General features: G+C 47.1%; 1 pseudogene; it reads left to right on the forward strand.

Moving 5' to 3' along the window:
* Window positions 1-1157: 1157 nt before the first annotated feature.
* LOC114773143 (dihydropyridine-sensitive L-type skeletal muscle calcium channel subunit alpha-1-like) lies at window positions 1158-15743 on the forward strand (annotated as a pseudogene).
* The last annotated feature ends 347 nt before the right edge of the window (window positions 15744-16090 follow it).

Consider the following 16090-nt stretch of genomic DNA (forward strand, 5'->3'; position numbering starts at 1 on the left):
CGCTTTTAAAAAATGTTTTGATCAGACGTTGAACTTGAATGTCTGCAGTAAAGACCAAACGTAGAAGAGGAGGAGACTGTTGTGCAGGGACTGAGAATGTAATCAGATTTATTGATTGAAACGAATCAGGATTTCCTTTGAAGGATTTGCCGTTGAATAAACAATATGGTTCTCTTGCAAAAAAAAAATTCAAGATTAGAAAAGACTTGGAAGTGTAATTTAACGAACCTACACTGTATGTGTCATGTAATGGATCATGTATGATTTAAAAAAAAAAAAAAAAAAATCTTCTCACATTCACTTTATCCCTTAACAGCAATTCAAAACCCTCCCAGATACTTTGCAATATGGTGGGCCGGGTAGCTGGCATGCCATGTAAAAACCTCACCATCTTCTCACTCTGGTATAAGCTTTTATGAATTATGAAACTGTTATTTATTTCTTCATTCCTTGTGTTTGTGTGACATTGTTGTATTGCCGTCCCACGGTGTAAATGTGGGACCTCTGCTGCTTTCCCACATGTAATGACGCCGAAGCCGCTGGTTTGTGTTTGTTGTGTCTGTGCAGATCTGGAGAACATAAAGTTTAAACGAGTTTGAAAAGCCCTCCCTCCTGTCGTTCTTTAGCGCTTGGGCTTGTTTTTCCACCTTCATGGTTCCAGATGCGTGGTGGAAACGCACCGGGATGGGACCACTGTTCCACCAGTCCTCCGGTTTGCTGCCTGCCCCGCCCTCCTTCCCTCTGCTCCCTCACCCCAAGCATGGACACTCGCTCACCGTCTATATATATATATAAACGCCGGCACGGGCCAACTGCGGCTCCCGCTCCTTCAGTTTCTTCAGGCCGGTGTAGGTTTCCAGCCGAGAACGTGGCCAAGGAGGCAGACGGTGGAACTCTGGGAGAGAAGAGGAGGACGTGTGGTCGAAGAAGAAGAGCGAAGGAACGGTTTTGAAGGTTAACTGGTGAAAGATGGATACCGAGAAAGTGCCCAGCAACATGCCGGCACTGACCTCCTCATCATGAACGAGGAAGAGCTGAAGAGGAAGCAGCGGGAGAAGCTGAAAAAGCTGCAGGCCACCGGGGGGAATCCGCGGCCCGCCCGCACCCTCTTCCTCTTCCCCCTGAGGAACCGCATCCGCAGGACCTGCATCACATCGTGGAGTGGAAGTATCCTTCTGCAGTGGGGGGGGGTCACGGGTACCGGATGCCATTGTGATGCTGGGGACAGCGGTCGGGGGGGTCGTCATGTGAAGATTTCCGTTATGCGCCACGGACTGACCTCTCACTGTTTCGGGCTGCCGGTGTAAATACAGACTGATTAAGTTTTTTTTTAATTGCTTCTCATATTCGATGCTTCCTTCCTGTGACTCCACGCTCTGCAATGTGTGCAATTTGACATTTTTAGTTTAATTTAGTGGCAAAAGTCAGCAGATTCAAGCCAAAGAACCCATGTAAGGCCCTGGCGCATAATTGACGGGCATTAATGTAAAGCGGTTTGGCTGCAGCTGTCCCCTCGCATCAAGTCCAGCCCTCTGCTGACCTGGCAGGGGAATTCTCAAGCGGCGCCCCCCGCAGGGCCGCCGTCCGGGGCAGGGTTACGTACACAGCAAGGTGTGAGGTTTCGGACGGGGGACCACACAGGTTCGCGGTGTACGTGCTGAGCGGTAAACGCCGCGGGCCCCCGTGCGTCCAGGCTCATGCGGACCCCCGTGTGCACAGGTCACGGTTCTTCTGCTGCCTTTTAAAGCAGAATGTAGATTTACGACCCTTTACCAGCCTGGTAATACACGTGGGTAAACCTTTACTAGGGACCCTGCTGAATAATCTGGTTTTTATTAGCATCTGTTACCTAAATGCCATTAATCTCCCCCAGTAAATGAATAATGGAATAAAGAATGTGATCAGGACCTCCTGAAATCACCGCGTCCCGTTGATGATCTTTGATGGTGCCTGTAGAAAGCAGGTATTTAAAATGCCTGACTAACATGAATCTGCCCTTATAAATCCTGAGTGCTCACCGCCAGAAAGACCCTTTGAAATCATCATCCTGCTGGCGATCTTTGCGAACTGTGTGGCCCTGGCCGTGTTCCTGCCCATGCCCGAGGAAGACATGAATAACACCAACGCCAATCTAGTGAGCGAACTTTAGTTTTTTTTTTTTTTTTTTTAAATCAATTGCACCAAACCTCCAGTAAAAATGTGAAATGTTACTGAATTCGTTCGGGCCTCCGTCTGATGACTCAGGATGGTGGCGGCCATATGGACGTAGGAGAACAGCAGCTGCTGAAATGAAAAACGATCCGTTCAGTCGTCTGTTGAAAGGCTTGGCAGTGATGTGAACGCGTGGGAACGACGTCTTTGTTTCGATTGAACTCTCTGAATAGTCGGACGTTCCATTTTTTAAATTGGAATTCCATAATGCGGAGACGGTGAACGAGTCTTCCTGGCAGACTGGGTCTCTTGGTTGGATTTGAAAAATCCGAGACATTGGAAAAGATTTTCGGCAGGATTTGATGACTTTTTGCGTCCTGTTAAGGGTCTTTTCCTCTGGGTTTAAGCAGCAGATGCTGTTTTGAGCCACTTTCAAACCATTATTATGTGGTTATAAGACCTTCACATCACCTCATAGCACCCTCATCTCTTTCAGGCAGCCTTATCTGGACCTGTCAGGAAGCTGACAAGGATCCTTAACACAAACCGAATACAGTCGAGACCGCCCGCCAGCAGCATCGGGTCACAGTGGGGCAGCTGATCTCGGATCAGGCCTGCCTGTCATCTGGAATTCATAATTTGTTTATGAAACTGAAACTAAAGAGGAGCGGCAGGTGCTCGCCCCGCGGCCACCGGGCTCCTGCTTTATATTTAGCCGACACCCCAGCGCTGACGCCGCGGTGGGGGACCGATTCCACGCCACTGAGTGTGGGCTTCAAAGATAAACCACGGCCCCTGGGGGGGAATTCGGCAGAAATGGCTCCCCCACTTCTGGGATTAGAGTTTCTTCCGTGTTGACTCCAAGAGCCTTTTGGCTCCTCATATCATGTGTATTTTTAATGCTCAGTCAAATAGCTGAGCATAGCTCACGTGTTTCATATAGATTCATGCATTTTTAAATCTATTTCAGTTCTCCATCATCATTTAGGTCCGCTTTGGAACCAAATATTTTTTTTAATGATTCTAGAATCTGATTGGTTGAACTGTGTTAAAATAATAAGTAATTCTATATTCGAATGTGTGGCAAGAAGTATTATTAATAAAGAATACTGTCCACCCCTGTGTGTTTTACACTGGTGGGTTGATTTGCTTTATTAAATCAACTCTGGCATTCATATCTGCTGAGATAACGGGACTGGAAAAGTGAAATGCTTTTTCAAGCAGCGATGACACATGCCCCGCCATGTAGTCGTACCGTCCCACGGTGTAGGTATGGGACGTCTCATTCGATTTCATTGGCCTGATGGCCTCCATAACGGCCCCTCGGCCTGGTTCTGGCACCAGCCGGGTCTTGAAACGGGATCAGGGTGACGCGAGGGGCGCAGTACTGGGTCACCGTAGCGCCGTGAAAAACAACCACTTCAGTCCACGTTGATGCTGTAGGGGGGTAGTAGCCTAGTGGGTAATACACTCGCTTATGAACCAGAAGACCCGGGTTTGAATTCCACTTACTACCATTGTATCCCTGAGCTGGGGGGGGGACTGTCCCTGTAACTACTGTAAGTCGCTCTGGATAAGGGCGTCTGGTAAATGCTGTAAATGTAAATGTTGTAAGAATTGTTGTAAGAACCAGATGCAGTTTCATAATCCGTTTGCTTTGTGTTTTTGCATGAAAGAAAATTTACACAGGATGCAGAATCGTGACTTGGTACACATGAAAACCAGTTCCATTTCAATCGGAGATTCATTGCCTCTGTGGCTTTTATTCGGCAGGAGAGTCTGGAGTACATCTTCCTGGTCATTTTCACAACAGAGTGCTTCATGAAGATAGTGGCATATGGGCTACTGTTCCACGAAGGGGCATATTTACGAAATTGCTGGAACATTCTGGATTTTGTCATCGTCTTCATGGGGTAAGATTATATTTATGAAATTCTCTGGTTTTAACCTTTCATGGTATGAAATTTGATGGCTGTGGTGATAAATTGTGTATTGTGTGGGTGGTGATAACACAGCCTGTTCACGATTATCCTGGACACCATAAACACAATATCTGGAGTCCCCACGGAGAAGGGTGGCGGCTTCGACATGAAAGCCCTGCGAGCGTTCAGAGTCCTGCGGCCCCTGCGACTCGTCTCTGGAGTCCCTAGTAAGAAAGATCCACCAGGCGCCACCCTCAACATATGCAACATTGAAACAAATGCAAAAAAAAAGATTATTTTTGTTCTCCTCCAGGCCTGCAGGTGGTTATGAACTCAATCCTCAAATCAATGCTGCCACTTCTGCACATCGCCCTGCTGGTCTTCTTCATGGTCACTCTGTATGCCATTATGGGTTTGGAGCTCTTCAAGTGCAAGATGCACAAGACTTGCTACTACAAGGGCACAGGTTGGTGTGGAGCAATGAGGAACAGGTTCAACACTGTCTTCAAATCTGAAGTCAAAGACCCTCTGACTCCCATTATTAGGAACCCATTACAACATTAAACTTTGACTAATTTGGCGTGTCAAAGGTCACCTCATGTGCATCCTAATGTAATTGACCTTGATGCAATACATTCTAAATTGGTATGAATTTTCACTTGGTCTCAAAGATGAACTGATTAGAACAAAAAAAAATGTTTGGTCAAATGTCATGGCAACAAATAAGCATTTTATGAATAACAAAGCCTTAAATGAAAGGATTATTATTACGATCATTCCATCATTTTACATAAAATGCATTATACAGTTTCTCAAAATTGATCCCAATTGAGCACCAAAAATCCAAACATGGGGCTAGAGAGTCAAATGCTACCAGTCATGTTGAGAGCATTATATTATTGTCCCCTTTGTCTCACAGATATCCTTGCGGTTGAGGAAAACGAGGCACCTTCCCCGTGTGCCCAGGCAGGTCACGGGCGCCGCTGCATTATCAACGGCAGCGAGTGTCGGGCAGACTGGCCCGGGCCCAACAATGGCATCACGCACTTTGACAACTTTGGCTTTGCCATGCTTACGGTCTTCCAGTGCATCACAACGGAGAGTTGGACGGATGTCCTGTACTGGGTCGGTGTCCCCTGCTGGGTCTCTGGTGAACAGGACACGCTGTTCTCGGGACGTTGAGGCATTAACCTGTTTCTTTGTTTGTGCAGGTGAACGACGCCATTGGTAAAGATTGGCCGTGGCTTTATTTTGTGACCATGATCCTCCTGGGATCCTTCCTCATACTCAACTTGGTTCTGGGGGTGCTGAGTGGGTATGGAGCCTGCTGGACATTATGTTCATGGCACGTGTAAAATGCAGTTGAATCGATTGGACTCATCGCCCCTCCTTTCGTTCCACAAGGGAGTTCACTAAAGAGCGAGAGAAAGCCAAATCGAGGGGCGAGTTCCAGAAGCTCAGGGAAAAGCAACAGCTGGATGAAGACCTGAAGGGTTACATGGAGTGGATCACCCATGCTGAGATCCTGGACAGTGATGGTGAAGGAAAAGGTAAAAAAAGAACTTCCAGGGTCTATGCAATGCTCTGCGCTACATCTCATTTAATCCCAGGAAAATACATCCCAATCAAAAGTGGCTTCTTCCAAGATGCTAATTTGTTCTAATTCTATTTTTAGGGCTTCTTCCTCTGAAGGACAATGGCTCCGAAACGGACAGCCTGTATGATAAGGAAGGACTCAGTCGCATGGTTTTCTACTAGTAAGTGTAGGGAGAAGTCTCCTCAAATTTCAGAAGCATCCTTAAAGTGAAGTGATTGTCACATGTGATACACAGCAGCACAGCACACGGTGCACACAGTGAAATGTGTCCTCTGCATTTAACCCATCACCCTGAGTGAGCAGTGGGTAGCCATGATAGGCGCCCGGGGAGCAGTGCCCCAGTACCACCACTGCCTCCATCCTTACCGTCCCTGCTGATCCCGCCTCTCTTTCAAACTCTCAGCAGGCTGGCCCGCCGCTGGAACCGTGTCATGTGGCGTAAAAGCCAGATCTGGGTGAAGTCGAAGACGTTCTACTGGCTGGTGATCCTGCTGGTCTTCCTGAACACTCTGAACATTGCTACGGAACACCACAATCAGTCCGAATCGCTCACTCGCCTACAGGGTTGGTTATTAAGATCCAAGCTGCTGTGTATGTTACTGTTGTCACTGCCTTGTCATACTCGTGTTGTAAATTGACGCCGTGGTCACCTCGCCTTGCCTTCAGACGTTGTCAACACGATCCTGGTCGTTCTGTTCGCCATGGAGATGTTCATCAAGATGTATGCGCTGGGCCCGCGGGCGTACTTCATGTCCGTCTTCAACCGCTTTGACTGCTTCGTGGTGGTGGTGGGCCTGATTGAGATCGTCCTGATCGCGGCAGGCGTCATGTCACCGCTGGGCTTCACCGTCATGAGATGCATACGCCTGCTGCGCCTGCTGAAGGTCACCAAGTGAGTCGTTTCCTGCAGACTACAGACCAGGACGGGGTGTACTGTGAATGGCGGGGAGGCTTGTTATTTTCTCTGCTGCTGATTGTGCAGGTACTGGAGGTCTCTCAGCAACCTGGTGGCCTCGCTGCTGAACTCCGTCCGCTCCATCGCCTCCCTGTTGCTCCTCCTCTTCCTCTTCATCGTCATCTTCTCCCTCCTGGGCATGCAGGTGTTTGGTGGCAAGTTCAACTTCCCGGACCGGGAGGTGCAACGCAGCAACTTCGACAACTTCCCCCAGGCGCTCATCAGCGTCTTCCAGGTTTATTTCGCTTAAGCTGCTGCGCCGTTTCCACATCGGCGTCTTTTCAGAATGAAATATGAATATTAATTCTATGTTTAGGTCTTAACTGGAGAGGACTGGAACTCTATCATGTATAATGGAATCATGGCTCATGGGGGGCCGGTATTTCCAGGCATCCTCGTCTCCATCTATTTCATCATCCTCTTTGTCTGTGGAAACTGTATCCTTCAACACAACGTGCTTCCATTCTATGAGGATTGTTTAAATGAGGAGAGAAAAATCTGTTCTGATCCTTCCTGAATCGCCTCTGGCCAGATATCCTTCTGAATGTCTTTTTGGCCATTGCTGTGGACAATCTGGCTGAAGCCGGCAGCCTGACGTCGGCTCAGAAGGAGAAAAAAGAAGAAATGATGCGCAAAAAGCTGCAGCGGTATCATTTCAAAATGACTGAATACATCATCATTCCTTTTATAACGAAAGAATGGTGTATATGTTTTTACCGTATATATGTCACATTCAACCCACTAGGGGAACCGTGTCGGAGAAGAGTGAAGAGGAGAAGGAGAAGCTGGCCAAAAAGCTGGCAGAGCAGCGGGCCAAAGCGGCGGAGGGCATGCCCACCACAGCCAAGGTGGTATCTTTACAACACGCTAGGGAAAATGGAGCCACTCCTGCGTGATTTTGGTTCAGGCCACTAACACGGGCGCACCTCCACTTTCAGCTGAAGGTAGACGAATTCGAGTCAAACGTCAACGAGGTGAAGGACCCTTTTCCGGCAGCAGACTTTCCAGGTAACGGTTCGATATGCATGCGCCCGCACCCGAAAGATGAGCCGAGCATGGGGCAGATTCGCTGTGAGCTTTTTTTATTATTAGCCCCAGGCTGCCGGGATCACGCACCGGGGCAGGTTTTAAATCACGGCTCACGGCTATTTTTATTGTGCCTTGCTCTCGTTTTTATATTTTTGTAACGCTGAAGATTATTCTCCGTATGCTCTCCTTTTATACTCAGGAGATGATGAGGAGGAGGAGCCGGAGATCCCCATTAGCCCTAGACCGAGGCCTATGGCCGACCTCCAGCTGAAAGAGAAGGCGGAGCCTATACCAGTGGCCAGCTCCTTCTTCATATTTGGTCCTGAGAACAAGTGGGGACCCTCAGCATGGTCTCGAAATGTATTTTCCCAAAAAAAATCAAACGGGTCTGTAAATTATTATTTATTTTTTTGTTCCACTGAAAGGCTGCGAAAGATTTGCCACCGGATCATCAACGCCACCACCTTCACCAACATCATCCTGCTGTTTATCCTCCTCAGTAGCATTGCCCTGGCGGCGGAGGACCCCATCGACCCCAAGTCTTTCAGAAACCAAGTATGGCTCCAAATGCCTCTCTGAATCCGTGAAGCTTCTTTGGAAGTTTGGATACATGTCACCCTGTTCCCTGTAGGTCCTGGCCTACGCCGATATCGTCTTCACCACTGTGTTTACCATTGAAATTGTCCTCAAGGTGAAAATATTCAAAATGCCCTTTCTGATTTAAGGTTTGACTATTCCAATCCGGGTTGTGCTAGTTTGCAAGTGTGAAGTAACTTCTTTTTTTAATACATTTCAGATGACCGTTTATGGAGCATTTTTGCACAAGGGCTCCTTCTGCAGAAACTCCTTCAACATCCTGGATCTCCTTGTTGTGGGCGTGTCCCTCCTTTCTATGGGAATGGAGTAAGGGGGGAAAAAAGTAGTTTTGGTGCATTCATGTTCTCCAAGGTCTCCCTTGGCGACCATAACAGAGGTTGTCTGTCCTGTGCAGGTCTAGTGCCATCTCTGTGGTGAAGATTCTCAGGGTTTTGAGGGTCCTTAGGCCTTTAAGAGCCATAAACAGAGCCAAAGGACTGAAGGTGTGGATTTCCACACAAATACATACTCACTTGTTGTAGTTTCTGTGTGGTATCGTGATGCTTTGTACTTTTTCTTCATCGCCAGCATGTAGTCCAGTGTCTATTCGCCGCCGTCAAGACCATTGGGAACATCGTCCTGGTCACCATGCTTCTGGACTTCATGTTTGCCTGCATTGGGGTGCAGTTGTTTAAGGTGAGATGTTTTTTTTTTCCTCCACGCTGTAAAAATGTGTGTACGATTCAAGCCTTGGTGATTTATTGCAGGGGAAGTTTTTCTCCTGCACTGACCCTTCAAAAATGACGGAGGTAGACTGCCAGTGAGTTCATCGTTTCTACATATAAAACACAAGTAATTAACATTGATGTTACTTCAGTATGAACAATAAACTCCCGTAATCGTCTTTCTCAGGGGATTTTACATTAAACATGTTCAGAATAAGCTGCACGACATGGAGGTTCGCCCGCGGATCTGGAAGAACAACGATTTTAATTTTGATAATGTGCTGAATGGGATGCTGGCCCTCTTCACTGTCTCAACGTTTGAGGGTTGGCCACAGTGAGTACATGGTGACACAGTGACAGCTTTTTACTCTCATTGTCATTGTGCAGAAACATTTAACCCCCACCCCCCTCCCTCCCTTCCTTCTCCCTCCCATAGGTTGCTTTACAGAGCGATCGACTCGGACAAAGAGGACATGGGTCCTGTTTTCAACAACCGGGTCGACATTTCCATCTTCTTCATCATCTACATCATCCTCATCGCCTTTTTCATGATGAACATCTTTGTGGGTTTTGTTATAGTTACTTTCCAGGAGCAAGGAGAGCAGGAGTACAAAAACTGTGAGCTTGACAAAAACCAGGTAACAAAAAAAGTTCCTATACGCCTATTTCAATTTGAAATTGGGGTTATATAAGGAATATATAATATATATTTTTTTAATTTATGCCCCATTTCCTCCCCCGTTCAGCGCCAGTGTGTGCAGTACGCTCTTAAAGCTCGACCCCTGAGGTGCTACATTCCCAAGAACCCCTACCAGTATCATGTGTGGTACGTGGTGACCTCGTGTTACTTTGAGTACCTGATGTTCTTCCTCATCATGCTCAACACACTCTGCTTGGGTATACAGGTAAATCATTTTCACCGCTTACTGCAGCAAAGGGGGGCCGTCACGTCCGTCTTTTCTCATGTACCGTGTCCTGCTTGTCATATGCAGCACTGTAACCAGTCTGACCACGTGACCAAGCTGTCAGACACCCTGAACCTCATCTTCACCGTCCTCTTCACTTTGGAGATGATTGTCAAGCTCGTTGCGTTTAAAGCCAAGGTGCAAAACTGCCTATAGGCTGCAAATTATGAATGGATGAATGAGCAAAGTTGATGAGAACTTGACATGTTCTTTTCATTGTTTCTAGGACTACTTTGGAGATCCCTGGAACGTCTTTGACTTCCTCATTGTCATTGGGAGTATCGTTGATGTGGTCCTGAGTGAAGTTGATGTGAGTAGACTGCAGACTTCCTCTTCCCTCAGTTCTTTCGTATTATCTACTTTCGTTCAAGCCTCTGACCCAGAGACATATGTTGCAGGGACTCAGTTCTAAGGACAGGGTCAGTATTGGTTGTCATGCAGTAGTCACTGGATGCTTCATTCACCAACATCTGCCCACCTCCATACACAGCGCATTCTTGCATCACCACTGTCACATTCACACCACAGTTTTCTGGGCACATTATAAACTGCATTAAAAAAATGGTGACGCCAGTGTTATAATGAAACCTGTTAGGAAATCATCTCAGTGTTCTTTCTCTGATTTCATGTGAAAACATCCATCACTTGCTTCTCTCCCTCTCTCTCACACACACACGTCATCCATTGTCTGTCCATCCCCTGTTGTCCTCCTCAGAACGCCCTGGCCGCGAGTGGAGGACTGTACTGTCTTCACGGTTGTGCTGTAAATATCTGCACGTGCTGCATGTGCCATGGGCCTGAACGTGTGTTCCGCATCCCCAAAAAATAATGTGGGACAGCAGATGACCCGGCTAAATAAAAAATAACATTAAATCTGGTTCTAAACAGTAAAATCTAATATCTAAACCCAGTAGAATCCAACTTTTGTATATGCATGTCTCGAAATGTGTACATGCATTAATCTTCATTAACATTGTTTCTTACTATGTTGCATTAATCTGTTTTTGGACATTTTTATTAAAGGTAATGAAGCAAAGTGCCTTGCTTTATTGTTTAAACCTAAATGTATTGAGCAATTGAGTCTGTCATGCATTATTTAAAGGTCCCCTGCCATTGATTTTTTAAAATGTTTTTGCTTTTATATTGCTTTTATGTCTTAGTGGTTTCCTAATACTGTATCTGACATCTCTTTCCAAAAGTTAGCTTTGGTGCAGAATTACAGCCACTTTGATCCAGTTCCACAATGAGATTTCCCAGGATGCTCCGTTTCTGTGTCTGTAGCTTTAAATGCTATCGAGGAGGAGAGAGGCGGGACGAGGAGGAGAGCAGCCTATAGAAGTTGAGATAAAGCCCCTTCTGACAACATAATGGACTAAGTTCCAGATTCGACAGCTCTCTGAACGGCAAAAGAGAATGGCCAAAGCTCTGGTTACACCTATCGCCATTTATAGCCACTGCAGGACCATAGACAGGCTAGGGGAACTCGTATTCATGTTAAATAATCAAATTGTAATGATAGGGGACCTTTGAAAAGGTTTAAGGACTTCGTCTAACTGTATTACTATTATGTGTTGTTTCAGGAAACAAACCCAATGCAAGCCATAGCAGTAAGTCCAAAAAAAAGTATCCAGACGTTCCTGTTCCTCCCCCCTCGTTTTTCCCCCCTCTCACTCTCCACGCTCTCTGCACAGGATGCTGAAAACGCTCGAGTCTCCATCACTTTCTTCCGACTCTTCCGTGTCATGCGTCTGATAAAACTGCTGAACCGCTCAGAGGGCATCCGCAACCTGCTGTGGACTTTCATCAAGTCTTTCCAGGTCAGGCTTTATGCACCGATTCGGTCGCTGGACCTTAGGTGTGCAGGACAAGTGATGTGCATGGACCTCCTGGGACACTTATTGTCTTTTGCAAAGCTGTTCCTCACTCCCTGCTTCATTTTGTTTACCTCCAGGCTCTTCCCTATGTTGCTCTCCTGATTGTCATGCTGTTCTTCATCTATTCAGTCATTGGCATGCAGGTACTTTAAATACAATCTAGATGCTAAATTTCTGTGTGTCGTACCTTGTGTTTGGATTTATATTCCTTTCTCCTTCAGGTGTTTGGAAAGATTGCCTTAGTTGACGGAACTGAGATCAACCGGAACAACAACTTCCAGACATTCCCAGGAGCCGTTCTGCTGCTGTTCCGGTGGGTCACGCTTCGTCTCCAAATGCATCGTGTTAGAGAGGGAAGTGCGTTGTGGATTTGTATTTTTTCCTTTGTACCTTCAGGTGCGCCACAGGGGAGGGGTGGCAGCAGGTCATGCTGGACAGCATGTACGGGAAGCTCTGCGACCCCAAATCAGACTACAGCCCAGGAGAGGAGTACACCTGTGGTTCCAACTTCGCCGCCTTCTATTTCCTCAGCTTCTATATGCTCTGTGCCTTCTTGGTAATACGGTCATAACATGCCCATATAATATGCTTTCTTGGACAGAACAGCTGAAGATGTGGCTGTTCCTCCTGTGTTTAGGTCATTAACCTGTTTGTGGCTGTTATCATGGACAATTTTGACTACCTCACTCGCGATTGGTCGATTCTCGGTCCCCACCACCTAGACGAGTTTAAGAAGATCTGGGCGGAGTATGACCCGGAGGCCACGTAGGTTGGGGGAACTGGCTAAATGCTATCAGCACGTTCCACCTCGGGTTCATTAACTGCAGTTGATGCTGTCGACCTGTAGGGGGCGCATCAAGCATCTGGATGTGGTGACGCTGCTGCGGAGAATCCAGCCTCCTCTGGGCTTCGGCAAATTCTGCCCACACCGCTCGGCGTGCAAGGTGAGACGATTAGGCCACAGGCTCGTGCAAGTTCTCAACATAATGTTGTCTAAACTCCACAGCGCTTGATATCCATGAACATGCCTCTGACCTGCGATGGGACGGTCACCTTCAATGCCACCTTATTTGCGCTGGTCAGAACAGCCCTGAAGATCAAAACAGAAGGTATGGGACCATATGCCAAGTGCTCTATAAAAAATCAATATATCAGTAATATGTGGTAAATGTCTGCATCAGGTAACTTTGAGCAAGCCAACGAAGAACTGAGGGCCATCATAAAAAAGATCTGGAAGCGCACCAGCATGAAGCTGCTTGACCAGGTCATCCCTCCCATCGGAGGTGGGTGGGGTTTAGTTATCAAAGCGCAACCTCAAATAAAATGGGAGCACTGTCACTTTAAATGCACGAGCGCAATCTGTTTCAGATGACGAGGTGACGGTGGGAAAGTTCTACGCCACCTTCGTCATCCAGGAGCATTTCCGCAATTTCATGAAGCGCCAAGAGGAGTACTACGGTTACCGGCCCACCAAGAAAAAGAGCGCGGCTGAGATACAGGTGACGGGCGGGTGGCAGGACGCCACTTTGTCACTTTCTGTCCATTGGCCCTCACCGCTGTCGCGGTTTCCTTTCCCACCAGGCCGGCCTGCGCAGCATTGAGGAAGAGGCTGCTCCGGAACTCCACAGGGCCATCTCTGGAGACCTGATTGCAGAGGATGAGATGGAGCGCGCGCTGGAGTCCGGAGAAGAGGGCATCTACAGGGTGATCCTGGGTTCACGCCGCGAGAATGGCCGTTGCGGTTGAGCTCCTGCTAACCTCACTCTGTTGTTCTCAGAGGACCGGCGGCCTGTTCGGGAACAATCCCGACGCGTTCTCGGCCGACCCCAGCAGCCCCCAGTCCATCCAGATCACCAGCCAGCGGCCCCTGCAGTTCTCAGAGAGCCGTCCAGAGGAGGCAGAAACCCCTCCAGACTCGGCCTTCCAGTTCTTTCAGACAGGAGCCAATACGAACACCAACAACGCCAACTTCACTGAAGGGTGAGATCTTGGAGAGGGGGGGGTGAGGTGATCAGCTTTAAAAGAGGTTAATGATGATGTAAACCTTGCTCTGCTGGTGGCAGATCTGTGTATGAGAGGGAGGCAAGTCCACGGTCTTCGCCCGCCAACAGCAGATTCCCCTGCACACAAGGTCGGCCATCTTTTTCTAAACCTCAGAACAAATATGTTTCCTATCAATATGTGGGTGGTAGTGGCCTAGTGGGTAACACACTCGCCTGTGAACCAGAAGACCCAGGTTCAAACCCCACTTACTACCATCGTGTAGTAAGACACTTAACCCTGAGTGTCTCCAGGGGGGGACTGTCCCTGTTACTACTGATTGTAAGTCGCTCTGGATAAGGGCATCTGGTAAATGGCATAAATGTAAATATAAATGTAATACATCATCTACAAATTTTCCTATTCTGTACTGTATGTTCTTTGGTGCCACCAGCAGGGGGCACTACTGCGTTTCTACGAGAGGAAACGCCCAGTAGCCAACGAAGAGACAGACACTCGACTGAGTTCACAGTGAGAACAGACGTCACCCAGGTAACAAGGACTGCTGGACAGTAATGGGACTATGGATCTGCTTTATAGGCAGAACGTGCGGCTTCCAGTTCTGTCCAAAATTACGCAGCAGTAGTAAGGAATCCACCATTTTAGATTTTAGATAGATTTATGATTGATCTCTTTCGTGCAGTTCCCGTACAACCCCTCAACCTCACAATGGCAGCTGCAGGTTTTGCGGAGTAGAGAACATTCTGTGGCAGCCACTGACCAGCTGATCCACGAGGTACCGACTGAAGATGGATAGGAGTGTTTTTTTTACGTGGCATGAAGTGTAAGAATGTCAAAAGGAATGTCTTTTAACTTCAGGCGCTGAGAGATGGCGGCCTTGGACCTCTCGCCCAGGACCACAACTTTGTGTCGGTGACCAGACAGGAAATGGCCGATGCCTTGAACATCAACGTGGTGGACATGGAATGGGTGGCGAGGGGTATCCTCAATGGCCGCAGCAGCAAACGGCGCCCGGTTCCGGCGGAACCCGAGGAGCCTGCAGAGGCCACGAGTCAGGTGAAGGGAGCCACATCGCGCCATGTGAATTCTTCTCAAGGCTCTGTTCCGTAGCTCTGACATTACTGAGATGCACTCTGGTGCCTTCGTGTCTCCAGACCAGCCGTTCTGCAGCATCAACGTTCAAATGTTCTCACTTTTGTTAACATCGATTTTTATCAATAAAAACATCAATACACAAAGTTATTTTGGAGCTCACAAACTGAACAAGCTGTGTTTTGTGGTTCACCGTCTTCGTTAGAATCAGCATGGATTCAGAAGCAGAGCAGAAACGGCACCATGGCAGTGGTTCAAGTGTTCGAATGCATGACATCATTTTACAATCAACATGTAGAAAAATCAAGTAGTGGTTTTTAGAAACGCATTCAAATTTATTTATTTTTTTTAGAGGTCTTATTACAGAGTTCACGCGATGATAATGTTTCATGAAACCTCTGGGCTGGCTAGTTTCTCCTCGGTACCTGCAACTCAGACTGGACTACTCCACCACAACCTGCTCCTGGGCTGTGGATCCTTGGCCAGTGGAGTTTAAGGAGATTTTTTTTGTTAAATAAATTATCGCTGCTTGGTCTTATCTTGTGTGCACTGTAGCTCAATTGGACAGGCGCGTTAGCAATATTTGAGAATTAAAAAAAAAAAAAATCCTTTTTACCTTCATTTAAAGAGATGTTTCATGTTTAAAATGCTCGATGTTTTAAATTTGGATGGATATTTCTGGAACAGTTCATTCCATACCTGGAGTATGGCGATGCTTGATGTTTTAGTTTAAATGTCAATGTAAAAGTACAGAACGATCTGTATAATCGCTGACTGCCGCTGTGTGACCATCATCTTGGCATCCTGGCTCACATTGCATGGCATGAGAAATAAATATATGTTTTCACCACTTGCATAACTTTGAGTGAAAGTCATTTGAGACGATAATCTGTGTTTCTCACGCAACACACATGGACTCCACTCTGGAATGGAAACAACTTTCAATTAATGCGGTCAAATAAATAGATTCTCAGATCCTAAACGAAACTAAAATTTTGTATCGATTTTGATATCAATTAGCATCTGTGTCGATACTTAAATTCCAGTTTCCCTGCCGTAGTGGTAGTTTTAGTAGCCTAGTTGGTAACACACTCGCCTATGAACCAGAAGACCCAGGACCATCGTGTCCCTGAGAAAGACACTTAACCCTGAGTGTCTCCAGGGGGGGACTGTCCCTGTAACTACTGATTTAAGTCACTCTGG

Source organism: Denticeps clupeoides, unplaced genomic scaffold, assembly GCF_900700375.1.
Source record: "Denticeps clupeoides unplaced genomic scaffold, fDenClu1.1, whole genome shotgun sequence".
In the NCBI taxonomy this organism is placed as follows: domain Eukaryota; kingdom Metazoa; phylum Chordata; class Actinopteri; order Clupeiformes; family Denticipitidae; genus Denticeps; species Denticeps clupeoides.